The sequence below is a fragment of the Camellia sinensis genome, chromosome 15, assembly GCF_055761805.1.
Source record: "Camellia sinensis isolate YWXY chromosome 15, ASM5576180v1, whole genome shotgun sequence".
Taxonomy (NCBI): domain Eukaryota; kingdom Viridiplantae; phylum Streptophyta; class Magnoliopsida; order Ericales; family Theaceae; genus Camellia; species Camellia sinensis.
Genome location: NC_138975.1, coordinates 140,777,337 through 140,798,237, shown reverse-complemented (window position 1 = coordinate 140,798,237; position 20,901 = coordinate 140,777,337). Strand labels below are relative to the sequence as shown.

Here is a 20,901-nt window from a genome sequence, read left to right as displayed (position 1 = left end):
CCATGCTTTTGTTTTCAGCCATTTTACAGGCCTAGAGATAGTCTTATTTTGGCCTATACTCCATGTTTCATTCACACTTTTTTTCTGTTTGGTGATTATTTGGTATACTTCATGTTTTAGCACCTTTTGAGCCTCATTTTGCATCACATTTTTAGCATATTTGTATACTGATTTTGAGGCTTCCATATACTGTAAATGTTCATGTTTTTGGTCCATATTCAGTGTTGTAGAAGGAAATTTTTCAGTTTGGGTTTTTCTTATATCACTTGCTTCAATAACCCTCGAAAATACCGTTTTCATGCATGCCATTTTTGCCCTATCTATGCTTGCTGTTCGGCCTTGTTTACAACTGTGAAAGTGCATATTTTGGGACTGTCTAGCTTCTGTCTTTGCATTGCATGTCCATATTGTGCATGTTTAGCATAGCTATAGGCCATTTCGGGTGCCTAATGTTGCATTTCGGGACATTTCCTTGCATTTCATGTCATTTCGTTTCATTTCGGGACTGTTTTCCCCCATATTTTGTTGCTGAAATTCCATTAGCATGCTTGCATATCATTTCCATGTCATTTGCATTGCATTTGTCACCGCCTCGGTTTGCGTGCCCGTGTGCACGCATTTCGAGGCACTTCATTTTCATCCGCCGGCGTCCCATGTGAGTGTGGCTGAGGCTCACTCATGTTGGTATAAGCCCATTTGTCATTTCCATGTCATTTGCATTGCATTTGTCATCGCCTCGGTTTGCGTGCCCGTGTGCACGCATTTCGAAGCACTTCTTTTTTATCCGACGGCATCCTATGTGAGTGTGGCTGAGGCTCACTCATGTTGGTATAAGCCCATTTGTCATTTCCATGTCATTTGCGTTGCATTTGTCATCGCCTCGGTTTGCGTGCCCGAGTGCACGCATTTCGAGGCACTTTATTTTCATCTACCGGCATCCCATGTGAGTGTGGCTGAGGCTCACTCATGTTGGTATAAGTCCATATCATGTTTTCATGTCATTTCATCATATTTTGCCATCGCCTCGGTTTGCGTGCCCGCGTGCACGCATTTCGAGACACGCATCATCGCCTCGGTTTGCGCGCCTGTGTACACGCATTTTGAGGCACCTCATTTTCAGCATTCTGTCATCACCTCGGTTTGCGTGCCCGTGTGCACGCACTTCGAGGCATCTCATTTTCATAGCATTGTGTTTGTTAGGATTGTATATTAGTTGCATTTCATGCGTATCATACATTTTGCATTATGTCCGGAATAGGAGTTAGTCCGGGCACGGGAAACGAGGTACATTTCGTACTCCGAGTGATGGAATGTGTCTCAATTCCCCAGTCACCGACACTCCGGATTATCCATGATGGAGTTAGGTTTTAGCTGTAGTTTCATCTGCATTCATCCTATATTGAGTTGTGCATTTCGATTCCTCAGCCATCATGCCTCGATATGCGTGATTGGTGGCACGAGGATCGAGACATGCATATATCTGTGCAAATACATTGCTATGCCCCTTTTCTGCTCTCTGTTGCAGCAAAACGAGGAATCAGTAACTTTCTGGAACTTAGCACGCATTTCAAGAACAGGTGCAAACAGAGGCTAATTGGGGCATTCCGGTGGATTTCCGCGCAAGACAATCCGGACATGCATCATCCATCAGAAGCAAGGCAGTCCCTAGCTTGCACGCCAGTTTTATTTGCTTTCTTAGTTAATTTGTTAATTAATTAGAAATCTGTAATATTCTTTCATTTGGGACTGTAATATTTGGACTGTATATTTATTTGGACCCTCCGAGTGAGGGCATAACTGTAATAAGTGTGGGTGAGTGTGATGTATGTCTTCCAACCCCACGTCTTTCTCCCTTTTATTTATCCGCTTTTGATGGTTAGATTAGGGCATATTTCAATTAGCATACAGTATGACAGCATGTTTGCATCATTCATCTGTACTGCATGCACTGGGCTCGGCACATCATACTAACTGCATTGTATTTCAAATTACAAAGTTGAATACATGATAGTTGTAACATTTCATATACCATGTTTAGAATAGCCGAGCCTATATTAGTTGCATTTTTGCATGTGTTGCATTAAGCATTTCTGTATACTTAGGATTCATGCATGGATTTCTAATGAATGTCTATTTTGGCTTGGAGTACTAGGTAAGTTTTTATGCTTTAGCATCCTTGCATGTGTGTGAGTGCTGCCATGAATAGCATGCTTACCATGAGGCTATGTGCTTATATGATATATCTGTCTGAATGCCTGTGGGTGGAGGTTGGGTTATCTGAATTGGAATAATTCATGAAATGTTTTGTTCCAATTCCGACGATCCAATCTATACTTATTTACTGTACGCATCACATAGTAACCTAGGCTAATAAACCGGAATAAGAACTCACAATGTTTTCAAAAATTGATATCATGGTTAGTAGAGGCCGGTCTATGACCGGGCGAGCGGGAGTGCTCACGGAGTGACCTTCCCCAATCGTACCCAAGTTCCCGAGCCGAGGCAACTTTGGTGATGACGGACACGTGGCCTTTTGGCACCGAGTCAGGGTTTCCTAAATTTCCCAAAATAAAATATTTAGGTGGCGACTCTGTATCTGGCAAAGCAGTCCATGTTTGGCACTTCTTTCAAAAAAATCAGTTTTCTCAAAAACGATTTGCCGGATTTGGACTCTTTGGTTCAAGATTAAGAACCGTGACAACAAAAGTCGAGTCCGAGCTGTAGCGAGGTCCCCCGCGGGCTTGTTACAGTAGTTTTTGAATATCATATGATATTATTGATGTGGTACTCCTAAACAATAATGTAATGAAAATGCTTTAAGGATTCCGTCTATAGGCGGTTAGCTAATTAGAAAATAATCACTTATTTGGTTTTGATTATTTTTCTAAAAATAGAGTTTTTTTTATTTATTTATTAATATTATTTTATTTTAGTAAATTTCTTTTAATATTTTAAGTAATTTTTTAAATTTCTAAATGTACATAATTTAGTTTCTAGTCTACCAGAATTTTTTATTTTTTATTTTATTTTTTTTACTTTCACTGGTTAGTGAAAGGATGTGAAATCTCATTTAGAAATAGATTATTTTAATTATTTTTTTATATTTTTATAAAACGATATAAAAAAAAAGATAAAAAATAATGTAATTTGATAATTTGTAATGATTTTTTTTAACTAAAAATCAAAGTTCCAAACAGAATGCACATTTGGATAGGTGTGAATCCAGTCCAACAACATTTTGGTTTCTCTTTTTAGTTGAGGTCAACTTCTTTTATTTTTTGTTTTTTTTTTTTTTTGCTTAAACAACATCATGGTCAAACAATTTGAGCTATAGTCTTTGACTTGTCATTCCATATTTTTCCGCACAATGAAAACCTGGACTTCAATAGATTCAACTTTTTTTTTTTTTTTTTAAACAACATCATGGTCAAACAATTTGAGCTATAGTCTTTGACTTTTGATTGCATATTTTTCCGCATAATTGAAAACTTGGACTTTAATAGATAGAACTCTTGCTTATCTCTCTATCAACAGGTTGGTTTGGGATATGTGTTAATTTTTTAGTTATTTTAGTTTGAGTTAAAAAATTTTGTTTAAGATATGTTTTTAATTTTTTTTAAAAAAATTTTTGTGAGAAAAAAAATAAAATAATTATAATTTGAATATGACATTTTATTTTATTGATTTTTAATCTATTTTATTATTTTGTGACTAAAATAGTCTTTTTGTCCCAAAATTTGTTACACCAAATGAGTGCATTATCTTTGTCACAAGATAAATAAATAAAAAATACTTGGTTCAAATGGAATAATATCCCATGAATGTCAAGGTTTGGTTGGTTACCTTGTCTAATAAGTTAGTTTGACGGTGTTAGATTTGTAAAAAATAAATTAAAAAAAGAAAAAACTTATTAAAAAGGATGAATAACAAGAAATTGAATAAGTGTTTGACTAACCCCCTTATGTGACCTGCACGTTTTTAGTTTGACTTTGGACAAAGTGGTTGGGTATGTCAAGTTTGATCAAGCAATAAAAAGTCAAATCTATAATTGAATTGTATGATATAAATTTAAATTTAGTGTGATGTGGACCACACTCAATAAATCTGCTCCACAGTTCATTTTATTATTTTTCAAAATAATTTTTGTAGCTCGGTTGCATTGTTGTTTTTGAAACTATTGTTGGCATATGGTTTGAAACAAAAAAAAAAACTTGGAATGATAATAGAGAAATTTATCTTATTTGCTTCAATTGTTTATTTATTATAGATGTTCACCAAATAAGCTTCCAGGCCTATGAAAATAACAAGCGAGGAATACTCACAAACACTTAATTTCATAAAAACAAAGAGAAAAGAAGTAGAACAACATGCCTCTAATTCAAGCACTTTGTAGGCTTGTACATTGCAATGCAACTCTTGGCCATTTGAGGTAGTTCCTTGCCACCATGGTTGCAATAGGTATCACTAATGGCAAGGCAATGGAAACAACAGTAAATAACACAGACAAGACATTATTAGCTGTCACGAAAGTCATAGAAGTGTCATATGTTATTATGAGCGCACACATTGAAACTTGCAACTCCAATTGCAAAGGGAATCCACTTGTGAGAACATAGATCATGCTGAGAGAGGTGAAGAACCCTACTGAGTTGAAAAAGATAAACAAGCCAAACGAGACCATATTCTTTGAACCTATGACTGCTTGTCCAGCAATATGTGGTTTGGCAGTATCTGTCCCATTGTTGTTACTGGACAGAGAATCATCTTGCCAAACACCACCTGGAGGGCTAAGCACGGCTTGATATGTTGCGGTGGCAATAAGTATAGCTATCACAAGCATGGTGTTTCGTGCCTCGCTCGGCGAATCTCTAATCTTGTTGTATTTGAAATACTCTAGCAACTATCTAGCTGGAGATCAAGTCCGTTCAATTGGCATTAATGGGTCATTTGATGGGTGTGGGTGTTGATTTCCGACCACATAACCAAACGAGGAACTCAGCTGGAGAGCACCGCCAGAATAGATTAAGCCCGAACACCAGCCAACAAGAATATGAGAACACCGCGGTGGTTCGTTCACTCGGGGGCCCTCCGACTATCAAGTTAGTAATCTATCTCTCTCAAAGATAACAAATAGTGCTTAACGCACTAGACAGAACACAAAAAGCATACCTTAGACCCATAGGGGTGCCTCACTTTTATAGTGGTCAGTGTCCAACTTCCCTTAGAAGTCTTACTTCATGAGACTCTATCTTTTACAAGGATAACATCTATCACAACTCGCACTATTCAGATTAAGATGAATTTTCTCAAGAGTTCCATCTCTATCCAAATAGGTAGTTTGATGTCATCTAGGACTCTAGTTCTCCATCAAAATATCTTAGATTCTGGTATTATTGCACTATATCTCGGAGTCATGGTCCGCCCACGTGGTACCGTGGCTAACAACCTCGGCCACGTGGACTACCCAAAAATATGTCCCCACAACTGCCCCCTAGGTTCTATTACCTTGGCAAACTGAGGTGATGGAACCTATACATGTACTCCTCCGACCGAGATCGTGACTTGTCGGCGCCAAGAAATAAAGACTCATATGTCCACTCGTCAAGAATCAAGAGTTAAGAACCATCATGTTCTATCTCATCCAGGTCTAACATCTCAGCAGAGATCACATTACTAGCAGTGATCATGACTTGCTACTTCAAGACCATCAAGATCCTAGTATCATGTCATCAGAAACCAAAAATAAACAAGTTCTGACGTCATCCAATTTCAACATCTCAACCGAGATCAATATCTCAACTAAGATCGCACTTCTCAATCATGATCATCATCAGATTGGAGCATACCAATCACGTCCTCATTGTGTCGTATCAGTTCTGCCCCCGGCCGCTTGATGTCAGCGCGGGCACGTCGGGAATCGAAATCATAACTTTTTGCCATCTTTTTCCAATTCTAGCAAAACCTTTTCATTTTCTCATTTCGTGTCTACTTATTCCTTTAGACTCTCTTTCTCTTGGCCTCTGCAAACCATCATTGTTGTTCTTGAAATATTCATTCCTATTACAACTCTGGTCACCACTTCTGGTGTGCACTCAGCAGTTCTGTTCTAATCATAACTTTGTTTGACTCCGGCGAATCCCTTTCTGGCATTTACTTCTTCGGCTTCACTTTGTAAGTCCTTGATTTCTTTTATTTTAACTTCAGTTCTCCACTGTTTTCAAATATATTCCTTTTGTGGATTGTTACACATCACACACGGTATCTGTATCTGCATCTACATTGCCATCTTGTATTCATATTCGAATCCCATTGTTCTACATGCCTTTGCTTGCTTTGACTCATATTTTGTCCTTCATGTACTTGAGCCCATCTTCACATTTTTTCTATATTTGACACATATCTTCTAGCACACTGTCATCAAATTCTATCAATTTTGTTCATTCCCTGAATCTATCAATGCTCTATTTTTCTCGTGTTCTTGAGTCTTTGATCACTGTTTTATACTGTCTGTTCTTGCTTGTTAGTAGATTACTGCCTCTAAATCCTGTATATTTTCATAGACGTAGGTTTGGGATTTGCTAGAATCCACACTTAAGAAAACTAAAACAAAATTTTTCCCCAAACCTTCCTTAGAACCCTAAAACTGATAACCCAACAGTCCTTAGGGTTTCGTCGAGGTCTTTAACCCACATAGTCTAACTTTCCTTGCCAAATTCACCCTAGCCGAGGTCATGGGGATGTTCATATGGAGGGTAAACTTCTCCAATAAACTAGAATACTTCCGTCAAGAATTCTTCATTCCAACTGACGTTCATCTAAGGTTGGCTGGAGGAGGATTCCATGATGCCTGGAGAGACCTGTATGCCCTTTCCTATAGTATATATCATTTGAGGGTGGAGTCAGATTCCATCTTGATATCTTGTTTTGCTTTGGGCCGAGGTGCCTTCTTTTGTATCTGAACAAGTTGTCTTTTTGAATGCAAGTCCTCTTTTTGACTAAGTGTTCAACGCTTGTCTCTGTCTTTACTATCTTGTATGATTCCATACTTAGAATATTTTTGTATTTCTCCCAAGTATACTTTAACTGTGTAATCACTTTGGGTTAGAACACATCTGACACGTACCACCTCAGATCGACTTCATCTTGGGTACACCCTTAGTTGGCCACCTCGAACCAACTTACCTCGGAGTTCACCTTTTACTGTGATCTTGGCCAATGGGCATTTTATAAAAATTCTTTAAACAACATTAAACAAGTATTGTTTCCTTACTTGTACTTACTGCCTTCCAGTATTTCCAGGTTTGACGAACTGGTTGGCGATCTCGGGTAACCAACAACTCGAGTGTCCCCTCATCTGGATACCTCGGCTGACTCCAACTTGTAAAAAATTTCAACAAGTGTTAAGCATATTCCTTATTCCTATTTCCTGCCCCCTAATGTGAACCCAAGTGTCACTTATGTTCACGTTAAGCATGCATCTTCAATTTCGCCGAAGTCTGATTCAAACAAAAACTAGTTGAGGTGTTCAACCTTGGTTTCTCTAAAGCAAACTTAGTTCCATTCTGAGTTTAACTCTGCCGACATGGAAAGTCTAGGTGAATTCAACATAGTTCAACTCTATTATATGCAAGTATAATTCAACTGCCATATAAAAAGTTTAAGTTACTCGTCATGTTTCATTCAGAAATATCGCCAACTTAGTTCAACTCTATTATATGCAAGTATAATTCAACTCTACCATATAATATGTCTAAGTTTCTCGTCATGTTTCATTCAGAAACATCGCCAACTTAGTTCAACTCTATTATATGCAAGTATAATTCAACTCTGCCATTTAATAAGTATAAGTTACTCGTCATGTTTCATTCAGAAACATCGCCAACTTAGTTCAACTATATTATATGCAAGTATAATTCAACTCTACCATATAATAAGTCTAAGTTATTCGTCATGTTTCATTCAGAAACATCGTCATAGGACTGGTTGGTCCTATCGCACAGATTTCAAATTCATAAAAATCAAACTAGCAATTTATTATTACTTCAGCCGATATGCCTCATTGCCGGCAACCGAGATGATTCTATTTGGGCCAAGTTTGGCCTCCCTATGATCTTTCTTATTACCGACAACTTTTCTCAGGATAAGGTCCCTAACCTTGAACTCTCTTGGACTGACCTTCTTATTGTAAGCCCTAGCAAGTTGTTGCTAGTATGCCCCCAGCCGAATTGTTGTTCTTTCGCACGTTGCAGGTGGATTTCAACAACATTTTCACGTTTTTTTACATAGGCTTCAGCTTCCTTTTGCATGTAAGGCCAAAAGAATCCCTGCGATATTGCTCTATGGGCAAGGGATCTACCCCCTGCATGGCTTTCACATATTTCTTTTTGGACCTTATATAAAAAGTCTTTAACCTGGGAAGGATGTACACATCGTAACAGAGGTCTAGTGAAAACCCTTCGGTATAGATGGCCTTCTGCCGACAGGCAAAACCTGGTCGACTTTAGTCTGAACTTGTGTGCTTTCTTTTTATCTTCAAGGGTTTGAGATCTGCATACTTAGGCTGAGCTCTTCTCTTCTCGGACTTAATCTTCTAGGCCGAGATCTTGTCTTCTGGAATCTGGGATCTGCTCACTTTAGGTTGAGCTCTTCTTTTCTCGGACCTAATCATCTAGGCTTAGATCTTGTCTTCTGGAATCTTAGATCTGCTCACTCAAGCTGAGCTCTTCTCTTCATGGACCTAATCATCTAGGCCAAGATCGTGTCTTCTGGAATCTTGGATCTACTCACTCAGGCTGAGCTCTTGTCTTCTTGACCTAATCACCTAAGCCGAGATCTTGTCTCTTGGAATCTTGGATCTACTCACTCAGGCTAAGCTTTTCTCTTCTCGGACCTAATCATCTAAGCCGAGATCTTGTCTTCTAGGATTTGGAATCTAGGATCTGCTCACTTCGGTTGAGCTCTTGTCTTCTCGGACCTAATCATCTAGGCCGAGATCATGTCTTATAGGATCTGGGATCCAGGATCTAGAATCCGTGATCTGCTCACTTCAGCTGAGCTCTTGTCTTCTCGGACCTAATCATCTAGGCTGAGATCATGTCTTATGGGATCTGGGATCCAGGATCTGGAATCCGAGATCTGCTCACTTTAGCTGAGCTCTTGTCTCCTCGGACCTAATCATCTAGGCCGAGATCATGTCTTCTGGGCACTTGTTTTGGTTGTTGGTGCCGACATGTCCTGTAATGGGGATGTTCGGTTGCATCACGTTGTTCTACATCATGAGGTTGACCACTGTCTGTAAATCTGTCAACATACCTGACATGTTTTTAGTTTCCTCGTCTTTTCTCCGGCATCTGACCCTCCTTACCTAAAAGTCCCTTTCACAGTAGTACTCATCTCGGCTTCTCTTCTTGTTCCCTTCCCGGCCTTTGGCGACATAATTCCCCTCAGGATTCACTTCTTGCACTTTTCCGTTATAGTCCCTTCCTTCAGTGTTAGGATCAACATGCTACTCCTCTTTACTGTGGATGTTATCCCCAATCCTCACTTCCTGTTCGTTGTTAGCCATCTATCCTTACTAAGTTCCCACAGACAGCGCCAAATTGTGGGTGTTGATTTCCGACCACACAACCAAACGAGGAACTCAGCTGGAGAGCACTAACAGAATAGATTAAGCCCGAACACCTGCCAACAAGAATATGAGAATATCGCCGTGGTTCGTCCACCCGAGGGCACTCTGACGATCAAGTCAGTAATCTGTCTCTCTCAAAGATAACAAATAGTGTTTAACTCTCTAGACAAAACATAAAAAGCATACCTTAGACCCATGGGGGTACCTCACTTTTATAGTGGTCAGTGTCCAACTTCCCCTAGAAGTCTTACTTCATGGGACTCTGTCCTTTACAAGGATAACATCTATCACAACTCACACTATTCAGATTAAGATGAACTTTCTCAAGAGTTCCATCTCTATCCAAATAGGTAGTTTGATGTCATCTAGGACTCTAGTCCTCCATCCAAATATCTCAGATTCTAGTATTATTGCACTATATATTGGCATCATGGTCCGCCCACGTGGTACCTCGGCTAACAACCTTGGCCACGTGGAATACCCAAAAATATGTCCCCACAATTAGTTGTAACACCCTGATTTTGGCTAGTTAATGCTAGTGCCGATGTGTGCAAGTCTCTAGCTCTCTTAGCACCAGCTTGCCTAAGAACATCTTCAATCTCTCTATCGCTCGCTTCACTTTGGAAAATTAGTAAAACATCAAGAGCCGCGAGGCTATTCTTGTTTAAGGAATTTACTTCCACCACTACCCTAGTAACGAAATGTTCGCCAAGTAATAAATCGACAACCTGTTCATAATTTATCTCATAAGTAAAAGAGCAATAATATACAAATAAAAAATATTATAAAGAAACTCTATTTAAAATGTCATTTTAAATATATAAAAAAAAAGACTTGTCAAGGTGATTATTATCTGAAATATATCATTACTACATCATTCAGGTTTAATATTTGTATTGAAAAATTTCTCGACACAAGAGGGTATAAAGGGAAACACATGCCACGTATTGTTTTCTCGAGATAGCTAGGTGCAAGATGGTGTTGACATGCTATCCTTCATATTCAAAACACCCACTTTCTTGAAATCCTTGATATGTTCCACCAACACTCTCAACCCTTCAATTTGATTCTTCTTGACTGCAAGGTGAAGGGCAGTCTCTCCCCGAACCGTGACGTGTTCAACAGAATCCGGGCTAGCAGCGAGCAATTCCTTCATAACATGAATTCTACCTTTGATAGCCGCGTAGTGGAGGGGTATCCTCTTCTCTCTACCCCTCACCGCGCACAAATCACAATCCACTTTCAAGAGCTCTTTAACAATCTCTAGATACCCATTCCCCGAGGCAACATGGAGGGGACTAAAACCGTCTTGGTTGAGCTCCGTGGCGAATTTTGGCCTCAATGTTAGTATTTGTTGTACAAAATTGAGGTGGCCAGCCATGGAAGCAATGTGTAAGGGAGTCTCTTCCTCTGCTAATGAAGCAGAGTGTAGAATTAGGGGATCATATTTGATCAAATTGAGCAAAAGGTCAACATTACCCATCTGGGCAGCCTCAATTAACCTTCTATCCATTCTTGTACAAGAACTTACAACAACAATGGAAGATTTAAGTGTAGAAAAAAGAACCTACTGGTAAAGATATAGATAGGGAAGATGTGATGAGATTTTTTCAGATATTTTTTATATGGTTTTTTTTTTTTTTGGGATTGATTTGACTTTTTACCTTATGGGTTTTAGTGAATAATGCAATGGAGGTGATCTGGTATTTATGAGATGAAGGTTTGATAGTAGAGCCCTTTTGACCAATTAGAGAAATGGACGAGAATGTGAAAGGTCTAACAGAGTTTGCTTTTTCACGTTGAATAAAAATTCCTTGCGAAAATCAAGAGACATTATTCACATACTGTTTTAAACTAATCACAGTGAAATATGTCAACTCACTTTTATTAAGTTATGATATAAAAAAATGACTTATTTAATTTATATTTCTATTTTTTATAGTATTAGTGTAACTCGTACTATGCACGAGACTTTATAAATTAAAAAAATATATATTATAAATATGTTGAAGTAATTGAATATGTTGTCTTGTGATATGCATAAAATTTTATAACTTTTAAAATTATTAGTTTAAAAAAATTTTAAAAATATATATAAATCTATTTAGTGCAATTTTGATAATTTGTAATAAATAAAAAAAGTCAAACCTAATTAATCGAGGTTACATGAGTTATGACATACCTCTTATTATTATGAAAATAGACAAATTTAAAAATTATAATTAAGACAAATATACAATTTTATTATTAAATGTGAAGTGAAATGATATTTAACAATAATTCATATGATATATCTGTTATTAATCAATAATTTAAGTCACATTTCTTTTTATTTTAATTTCAAAACTAAAAATACAATATGAATATAGCACGCACACGAATTTCTGTGCAAGGATCTTCTGTTCCCAAATAGCCCTGTCCCTCTATCCCAATTCACTCACAACTATTGGACATGTCTTGAGATTTTCACATCTTGAGATTCTCATATGATCCAATAGTAGTGAATGAATTGGAATAGGGAGACAGGGTTATTTGAGGACAGAGGATCCTTGCTGCGAATTTCTAGTCTTTAAGAATAAAAAGGTTTTGGAATATTTCATCATTTTCTTTTAATTTTTTTTTTATCTAATTTGATCTTAAATTTGAATAAAAATTTTGATTTGATATGAATTACTTTAACTTTTTATCAATTTTTAAAATAACTTTCATTCTTATCCCAATTTTTTTTTTCTTTTCATTAATTTTGATGAAAAAATAATAATTTACAGCGCTTCACCTTTTTAAATTTTTATCAAATTATAATTTGATAAAAAAAATATTAAGGGTTGAAGATTCTCTTAATTGAAATTATAATGAAATAACATCTTGAAATAGTGAAAATTTGAGTATGTAGTTGGTTGAAATGTATAATTTGATTAATTCTCTTCTCATATTTGTATAAAAATTAACACTTATGATAAGATCATTATAAGTCAAATTATGAAAAGTTTTTTGAGGTGTCAAATATTTTTCATTTATAAATATCCTACCTATTAAAAAAAGAAAAAATAATAAATAAAAAATATGTAGCTTTTGGATATGTGTTTATCAATTTTGTTTTGTGGACATAAACAACCAATGTTTCAATTTAAAAAATTAAAAAGTCTAAAAAACATATAGATTGGGTTTTTTAGGGATAAAAGAAGCCATCTAACTCCTCTATATACTATTTTAAGATGGACTATTTTAATCACATAAAAAAATAGAAATTATATTTGGAAATTATTCCTATATATCATGCTATTACATACAAATATAGCGGTAACAAATTAATTAATATATATAAAAAGTTATACTAAGCTTTTATTTTCAATTAATTGAATTATTATTAACAAACTAATAAATAGTAGTAATGGTATAAATATGATACAAAGAGGATAAAAATAAAAAACACAATGATATTTAAAAGTTTTAAATTTACCTAATTATACAAAAATCTAATGTTACAGTATAATCTTGAATTCCCAATAAATTTTCACATTTTTTATCAAATAAAATAACAATAAAAAATAAAAAAATTTAATATCCATTTTTTTACTTCAATTTTATGTTTTTCATTTAAAAAACAAAATCTGATTAAAATCCTTGGCACAGAATGGGCATAGATATTTTGATTACAACTATCATCACCAACAATTATTTTCCATCATATAAACCTGTAAACAAACACATAAATCTCACTAAAACAGAAACCAAAACCAAACCAACAACAGAGAAAGAGAATCACACAGGAAAAAAAATAAAATTAAAAAACAAATAAATTTATGGAGTGGTAGGATATTACCATAAATTTATGGAGTGGTAGGATATTACCTCCCAACAACTTAGACCTCGCCCCGCCTAGTCCATCAGCTTCTCCGTTAGTGCCCCCGAAGTTTAGGAGTTGGGATGACTAATTAGATTATTCTTTAAATAAGACTTAAAAATTGATTAAAAAAAATTTGATTACAAATTGATAGATATACATAAAAAAAAAATAGATAATTACATTATTAAATCATAATTCAAATTCAGATATTGTCATATCTTTTTGAGATCTATATCTAAATTCTTATCTTATTTATTTTTGTGTGGTTTCTATTAATTTTTTTTTTTCAATTTATTTAAGATGGAGTTGTAGATTTCTATTTTTTTTAAATTTAATTTAACTATAGTTTATATTTGTTTTTAATTATTATTATTTAAGTAAGTTATGATGTGAATTAGATATGTGATGGACATATGAGTTTTATTTATTTAAAGTTTGATGGCGTGAGATATTTTCAAATTATATTTGTTTAAATAGACTTTAAAGATTTTTAAAATTTAAAATTAGATATTGAGAGGCAAAAGAAAGATTTTAACTAAATAAATAAAAATCATATTTATTAATTTTATCTATTTGTATATTTGATTTTTAATTTTTTTTTTGGTTATTTTATAATATAATATATAAGATATAGATAGATACCCACAATTCTCATGAAAAATATTATTTAATTTTTTGAGGGAGAGAAAATGAAGGCAAGTTTTAATATTTTTTTTTAAAAATCAATGAGAGATATTACAATGGAGAGATTATGAAATGTTTTTGTTATCTTTCTATTTGAAATCTATAAATTAAGGGATAATTATTATTTCTAAAATAATTAAATAGGTACGGGAGAAATTGAAAAGGTAGAATAATTATTATTTCCAAAATAATTAAATGAGTATGGGAGAAGTTAAAAAGGGTGTGTAGGGGAGGAGTCAATAAGTGCTGAGTTTTTTTTTTTAAATAAAAAAATTAGAAAATTAAGATTGAGGTATTGAAACTTCCACAAGGCTTGTGGGTTAGGAACCCCATTTTTCTTATATAATATATAGATAGATATAGATTCTTATCTAATAATTTTGCGATTCATATTTTGATCATGAGTGAGTTAGAGAATTTAAGAAATGACTTCAGAGTTTGTGCCTTTGATAATCAACAAAATTCTCTCTTTCACACTTCCCATGGTAGGGTTAAAAATGGGTCCAGCTTATCACCAATTGGATATCAAGATTGGACTGTTTGGGTCCTGTTTCGATAATCCGAACCGTTTATATTTTAAGATTCGTCGAATACATTATCCTTATAAAAAAATAAATTGATTGGATATGGCAACTACATTTTCGAATCAATTTTTTATGAATCATTTATTTTTTCACCGTCCATTTTTTTTTTATATACAAAACTGATTTGAACACCTAATTATCATTATCTGATCGACTTGATTTTTTATAGGGATAATGTACTCAACATACTCTAAAATGTAAACAATTTAGATTATTGAAACGAGGCCTAAAAGTGAGTTCACAATGTGAACTGGACGGTCCAATCTTAATCTCCAACTGGAGACAAGCTGGTCCCTTAAAAAAATTATCTACATAACCCAAAGGAAAATTAAGAGGTTCAATATTGAGAACGCTTAAAAATTTACACATATTATTCTCTTCTTACATGAAAAGTGGACTTCACACACACACACACACACACACATATATATAGCGATCCCGGTTTTCTCTGTTGTTGTTGAACTGTAATCCGGACTTGGTTCCGTGGATCTGTTGTTGTCTTATCCTCATTTCCATCCCTTACTCTTTGTTTTAGAGTTTTGGGTTATGTTGGGCGTGTTTCGAACAGGTTGGTTGAGCCTTAGTCCCATTCCTTGTCGCCCAGATTTTTGGTGGTACGCTCGAGCGGGTCTCTTTATGCTCGAGCGGGATTTTCACAGTTCCAGTATTTCGTGTCTCTGCAAAACTTCTGCAGGTGTGTTTTTCACGCTCGAGCGGGTCGCGCTCGAGCGGGTCTGTTGGCGCTTGAGCGGGGTGAGCTTTGTTGGTGAAGATACTGAAAGAGGAGAATCTACGCTCGAGCGGACTGGTTCTCGCGCTCGAGCGAGTGTGTTTTGTTCTTGTGTCTTGGAGCTCGAGCGAGACTTCTTGCGCTTGAGCGGGTCCAATTTTTGTACTTAACGCTCGAGCGTCCTTTTATCCGCTCGAGCGGGAGAGTTGTATATCAGTTGGCAGCTAGGCTATTTTAGATCACTTTTTACATCCTCTCTCTCTCTCTTACTTTTCTAAAACTCCATTGAAGAGCCCCTCTCACTAAAAACCTACATTCTCTCTAGGGATTGATCTAGTTAGAGTATTCTCCTACCCTTTGGCCTTTACAAATAGTGTGTTGATCATTGAGGGCTACATTTTGATCCGAGAAATTTGGTATTTGGAGCACTTTCGAGTTTAGCTCTTCTTCTCCTTGGGTTCTACATTTGAGGTAGGGATTTCCTTGTTCTTTTCAATACTTCGCGTATAGATAGACATGTGGTAATTTTGTATTGCATGAAAATCATATCCATGTTGGATTTGTTTGAAATCATGAGAAGGAACCTAGGGTTGGGTGTTTGAAAAATGGTTATGTTATCATTGATGGTTGTTTTGGGCTAATTGGAGTATAAATTAGCATGTTATAGTTGAAAGAAGAAAAAGCCCTAAATTATATTGTGAGTTAGTAAATTAAAATGAAGGGTAGTTAACCTATGTTGTAAATCTCTATTGTTATTGTGAGTTGGGTGAAGGTGTTAATGCCTAAGGGATTAACCATGGCTTTGGAATGAGTTTGAAATGAATATAATGGACTAATATGAGTTATGGCTTTATTATCCACGGATTTGGTTTTGCAACAACAAAAGGGACGGAGTTGGTTTTGTGAAAACAAAAGGAAATGAAACTTGTTTTGTGAAATGGGAAAAGTATTTTTGAAATACGTATGAAAATTGGATTGTTGTTTCTTGAGTGTTGAACACATACATGTGAGGGATTGTATCTTTAACTACCATGTTAATGTTGTTGTTAGGTTTGTGGTCTCATAGTAATTGAGTCTTTAATAGATGTACTAAATATTTGCATCTAGAGGTTTTGTCCTTGGTCATCGATGGAGGATGACACGATTGTGTTGAATTGTCGTGCATGCATTATACCATGTTGATTGAACATCGTATGTGATGAAGTGTTGAGATACATTATATATGCATACTTGCTCGGGAGGAGGTAGTTATGTGTTCATATACTTTAACACATTGCTTGTATCTTGATGGTTTGTGTATATGTGTTATACATGTTGGTTATACCCTGTTGTGTTTGGTTGGTGATATTATACCTTGCGCTAAAAATCAGAGGTACCGTAACCTTCCAACTTGCGCCTGGAGAACTGATTGCGCTGAGAATCTAAGGCACCATACCCTTCCAGCTAGCGCCTGATAAACTGGCAAGTTGTTGTGAGAGGTGTATCTTTGGTTTACTACGCAGATAGCTAGTAGAGCAAAGTTTTGTTGTTGATGTTTCAGTGTGTCTGGGAATATCATGGATTGTGTCAGTTATAGTTTTGGAGGGCCGAGTTGCCTCATTGGTTTATCTTATGCATGTTGGTGAGTTGTTATCTCCCTTTTTATAACGATGCATGTATAGATTTGATTGTATCGGGAAGAAGCCAAAATGTCTTTTTGTCTTTTGGAAAGTGTGAAGGAGAACGGATATTTTAAATAAATATATGTTTTGAAAAGGCACATCTATGTATGTTTGGAAAATGGAAGAGAGTAGTGGGCTTAGTGAATTTATTTCCTAAGGAATTGTTAATGTTATGCAAGATTGGGAATGGGGGTTAATAAAAGGAAAAAGGAAAGATGAATCGCCTATGGCGTTGATTAAACTGGTTGTTTTCAAGAAAAGTTTATACTTATGTATATTTTGTGCAAACTGTCACATTACTACCTTAGTATGAGATTGAGCATTCATGAACATAGCTATCTGTAAGTTGTTATTGTTGAGGGCTATGTTGAGATCCCTACTGGACTATATGTTCATCTAACGTTGTTGAATCTTTTTCAGGTGTTGAGCTGAATGTGCTGTAAGATTTGGATCTTCTTATTTGTTGGCCACGGGGCCTCTCTTGTATTGGCGGAATGCATATGTGTAAAAGGGTTGCACCCTTTTTTCTTGGTTCGTTAATGATGTAAGCCCATGGGCAATTTATTTATTATACTCATGTTGTACTTACTTGCATACGAATGAGAGCAATGTTATTCACTTCTACGAGTTGAATATACGAGTTTATTTCCGCATGTTATCTCTGAAATCGAATTAAGTAAATGAAATTAGTAATACTTCGAGTAATAAAAAGTGGGGCGTGACATATATATATATATATATATATATCTTCACTCAGTTGAAGCCATAGGAATTGTTCTCTTCACATGAGATTGAAGGATATAAAAAATTATGCTGTGGTCCTTAGGCAAGTTTGTGAGGTGTTCTAATTTGTTTTTTATTGGCTGAAACAGCATTATCTATTGTTTTGTATTAGTTTTTGGGAGACAAAAAGACGAGTGACACCATATGTAGTGTGGAACATTACTCTAACTTAGCTAAAGATAGAATTTGTGAGGTCCCCGTGTCCTACATCGAGAATTGATGGGGAGTTCCTCAACTATAAAAGTAAAAACCTAGACCTTTATATAGCATCGAGGCCTTTTCTCGGGTGGTGAAATCCCTAACAGAACTCCCCTGTTAAGCGTGCTTAGGCCAGAATAGTTCTGGTATAGATGAGCCACTAGGAAGAACAAATCCGTGCAAGCATGGCCCAAAGCGGACAATATCGATGATATATGATGGGTTAAAGCATTCCAGAATTGCCTATCTACTATATTAGCTAGACTATTGTAAGCGAGAACGTGTTTTGAGATCATCCTAGAAAAAAATGTTAACGAGCCTAAAAAAATTGTGTTTCAATTTGGGGCTTGTAATTTTCATTGTGACAATTTGTCCTTCAGTTCTTCAATTTGTGTATAATTTATCCAATTGGAAAAGACCTTTAAGTATGTTTTCATGAAAAATGATCACGTGTTGCTCACAGTTTCTTTAGCGAGACATTTTATACATTATACCCTATCTTCCCCCTCCCCCTTTTTTTTTTGAATTCATAAAAATGAATATGCAGATAGACTACTCTATATACTCATCAGAGAGTGTTACTCCTTAGTACCCGTAACACATTTGTAAGGAACCTCATCACACCTACGTTGGGGCCGAAGGTAATACCCTCGCGTATTTTGAATGCTAAGAAGTATGTTTACCCCAATAAGAGATTATGGAGTCTCGAATTCAGACTTTGAGTGAAGAAATCGAAGGTCTTACTATTGAACCAATCCTCTATTGGTATATCCTATCTTCCTTTAACTCCTCTACAATGAATTTATTTTCACAAGTGTAATGTGTTAGCAGATATTTTAATATTATAATGTGTCGTAGGTTTGTTTTTCTTTTTTTTTTCTAATAAGTTTGCTTGCCCACCAATCAAGTCTTCCAAGTCCAAGTCAAGTCTTCACCAAGTCTTGGTCTAGTCTCCAATTAACTTCTCTACCAAGAACACTTGCCTAACAAGTTTTCACTTTTATATATTGATCTAACTTCTTATCTTGGTAAGAAGAAGGAGTTTTTTGTTGCTTTATTATGTTTTGTGTGAGATTATCAGGCAAATAAAAAGGGTGTATGTGATAAAGCTTTTGGTTCAACCAATTGTGCAGTATTGGTTAACCATACGACTTAGTCGAGCTGTCGTATCCTGGGGGGGACAAGTCAAGATTTTTTCTGCTGCACCGATGTGAGGCTTTGCCCAACCGCAGAGGGCTTAAATCTCCTTAAAGATAGCGAATTTCCCGCGCCTCAGCCCTTTCAATAATTATTGTAATTTTTATTATTTGTATTTTCTAGTGTTTTATTTGTAATTATTACCAACAATTTTAAAGAGATTCAAATAGCAAAAATTCATGGAGCCAGTACTGGAGAAGCCCAACGAGAATACCGGCGATCTCAACAAGCCTTTCCGGTTCAAGGGAGCCCATTTCAAGAGATAGAAAGGCAAGGTGCTTTTCTACCTTAGTCTCCTTAAGGTGGCCTATATCCTGACCAAGAAAAATCCGAACAAAATCCCCACTGAAGAGATAACCAACGAGGAATATGCTGCTCATCTTGAAAAAATCGAGAAATATAACTGTTGGCTACATATTTTGTACAAGCCAATTACAATTCGACGTGTGGCAAAATAAGGATAATATAGGAAGACTATTCAAGTCTTCGATCCTGATCGTACACGTGGCAGTTAGTATTAGTTATTAGGAGATCTGAGTAGCAGTGGATCAACAAAGAGATGCAAGGTGATGTGGCTTCAACGGTTACTCACATTTCAAATTCAAATTTAGGAGGGAAGCCTAACTGCAAGTAATGGCGTAATGGAGCTAATCTGGAGGCAACATGATTAGCGATCATGGAAGAGTAGTTCGACGGTTAGAAATGCAGTTCAATGGTCATCCTTGAGCAGTATAAATAGCAGAGAAGGCGCCAGAAAAACCCCCCAGACTCAGATCCAAAAAACCAGTCTTAATCTACTTATTTTACATTTTCAGTTTTACATTTCTAGTCTTACATTTCTTGTACTTTAAATTCCTGCACTGCACTTCGTTCATAGGAGTAGTTTCAAGTAGATTGTTGCTGTAAACCTCTGCGAGGCTGAGTATGGATCATTGTAAGTTTTTCATTTTAATGAAATACTTCAACTGTTCTTCATTTAATTGTTATTTTGCTTAATTCTCTTAAATCAAGCCACCAGTAAAAGTCCTTTTCATTGAGGTTGAAAGAACTAAAATATAATTGTCTGATAATTGGTTGGCAATTAATTTTCTATAAGGACTGATTGATCCTTGCTGACACGCTCGCAATTACAATAATAACCTTCGAAAGCCAAAAAGCCAACATATATTTTTGGCACGCCCAGTGGGACTAATTGAAATGGCTAGACATAGGAGACAAGGAGAAAATGAATGCTTGGAAGAAGGCGTGGAAGGAGAGGTAGAGATACCTAATCCAGAGGATAATGTGATAACACATCCTGTGGAAACTCCCATTTTATCAGAACTTATGGTCGAACAGACCAGCACTTCAGAACAAATACCACATGTTCGTAATATTGGACGAGACCAAGGAATTGGACCATCCACTGTTCCATCTCCTCAGCCAATAAATCCATGGGGTGGCCTAGTAGATGCCATGGGACAGCAGTTAATGAACACGATGGAAAGGTGGGCAACATCCTTTTTGGATCGAATGAATAACCACCAACTGACAAACGTAAGACACATGGAGGAAGTTTCGAATGTCCCTCAGCAAAGATTGGCTAGAGA

General features: G+C 36.0%; 1 pseudogene across 1 annotated transcript; it reads right to left on the bottom strand.

Moving 5' to 3' along the window:
* Positions 1-4,301: 4,301 nt before the first annotated feature.
* LOC114283632 (ankyrin repeat-containing protein BDA1-like) lies at positions 4,302-11,455 on the bottom strand (annotated as a pseudogene). The gene is made up of 4 exons (XR_014356349.1): positions 10,570-11,455; positions 10,110-10,356; positions 6,858-6,871; positions 4,302-4,900 (listed from the first exon to the last, which is right to left on the bottom strand). The product of XR_014356349.1 is annotated as an ankyrin repeat-containing protein BDA1-like (transcript).
* Between the last annotated feature and the right edge of the window lie 9,446 nt (positions 11,456-20,901).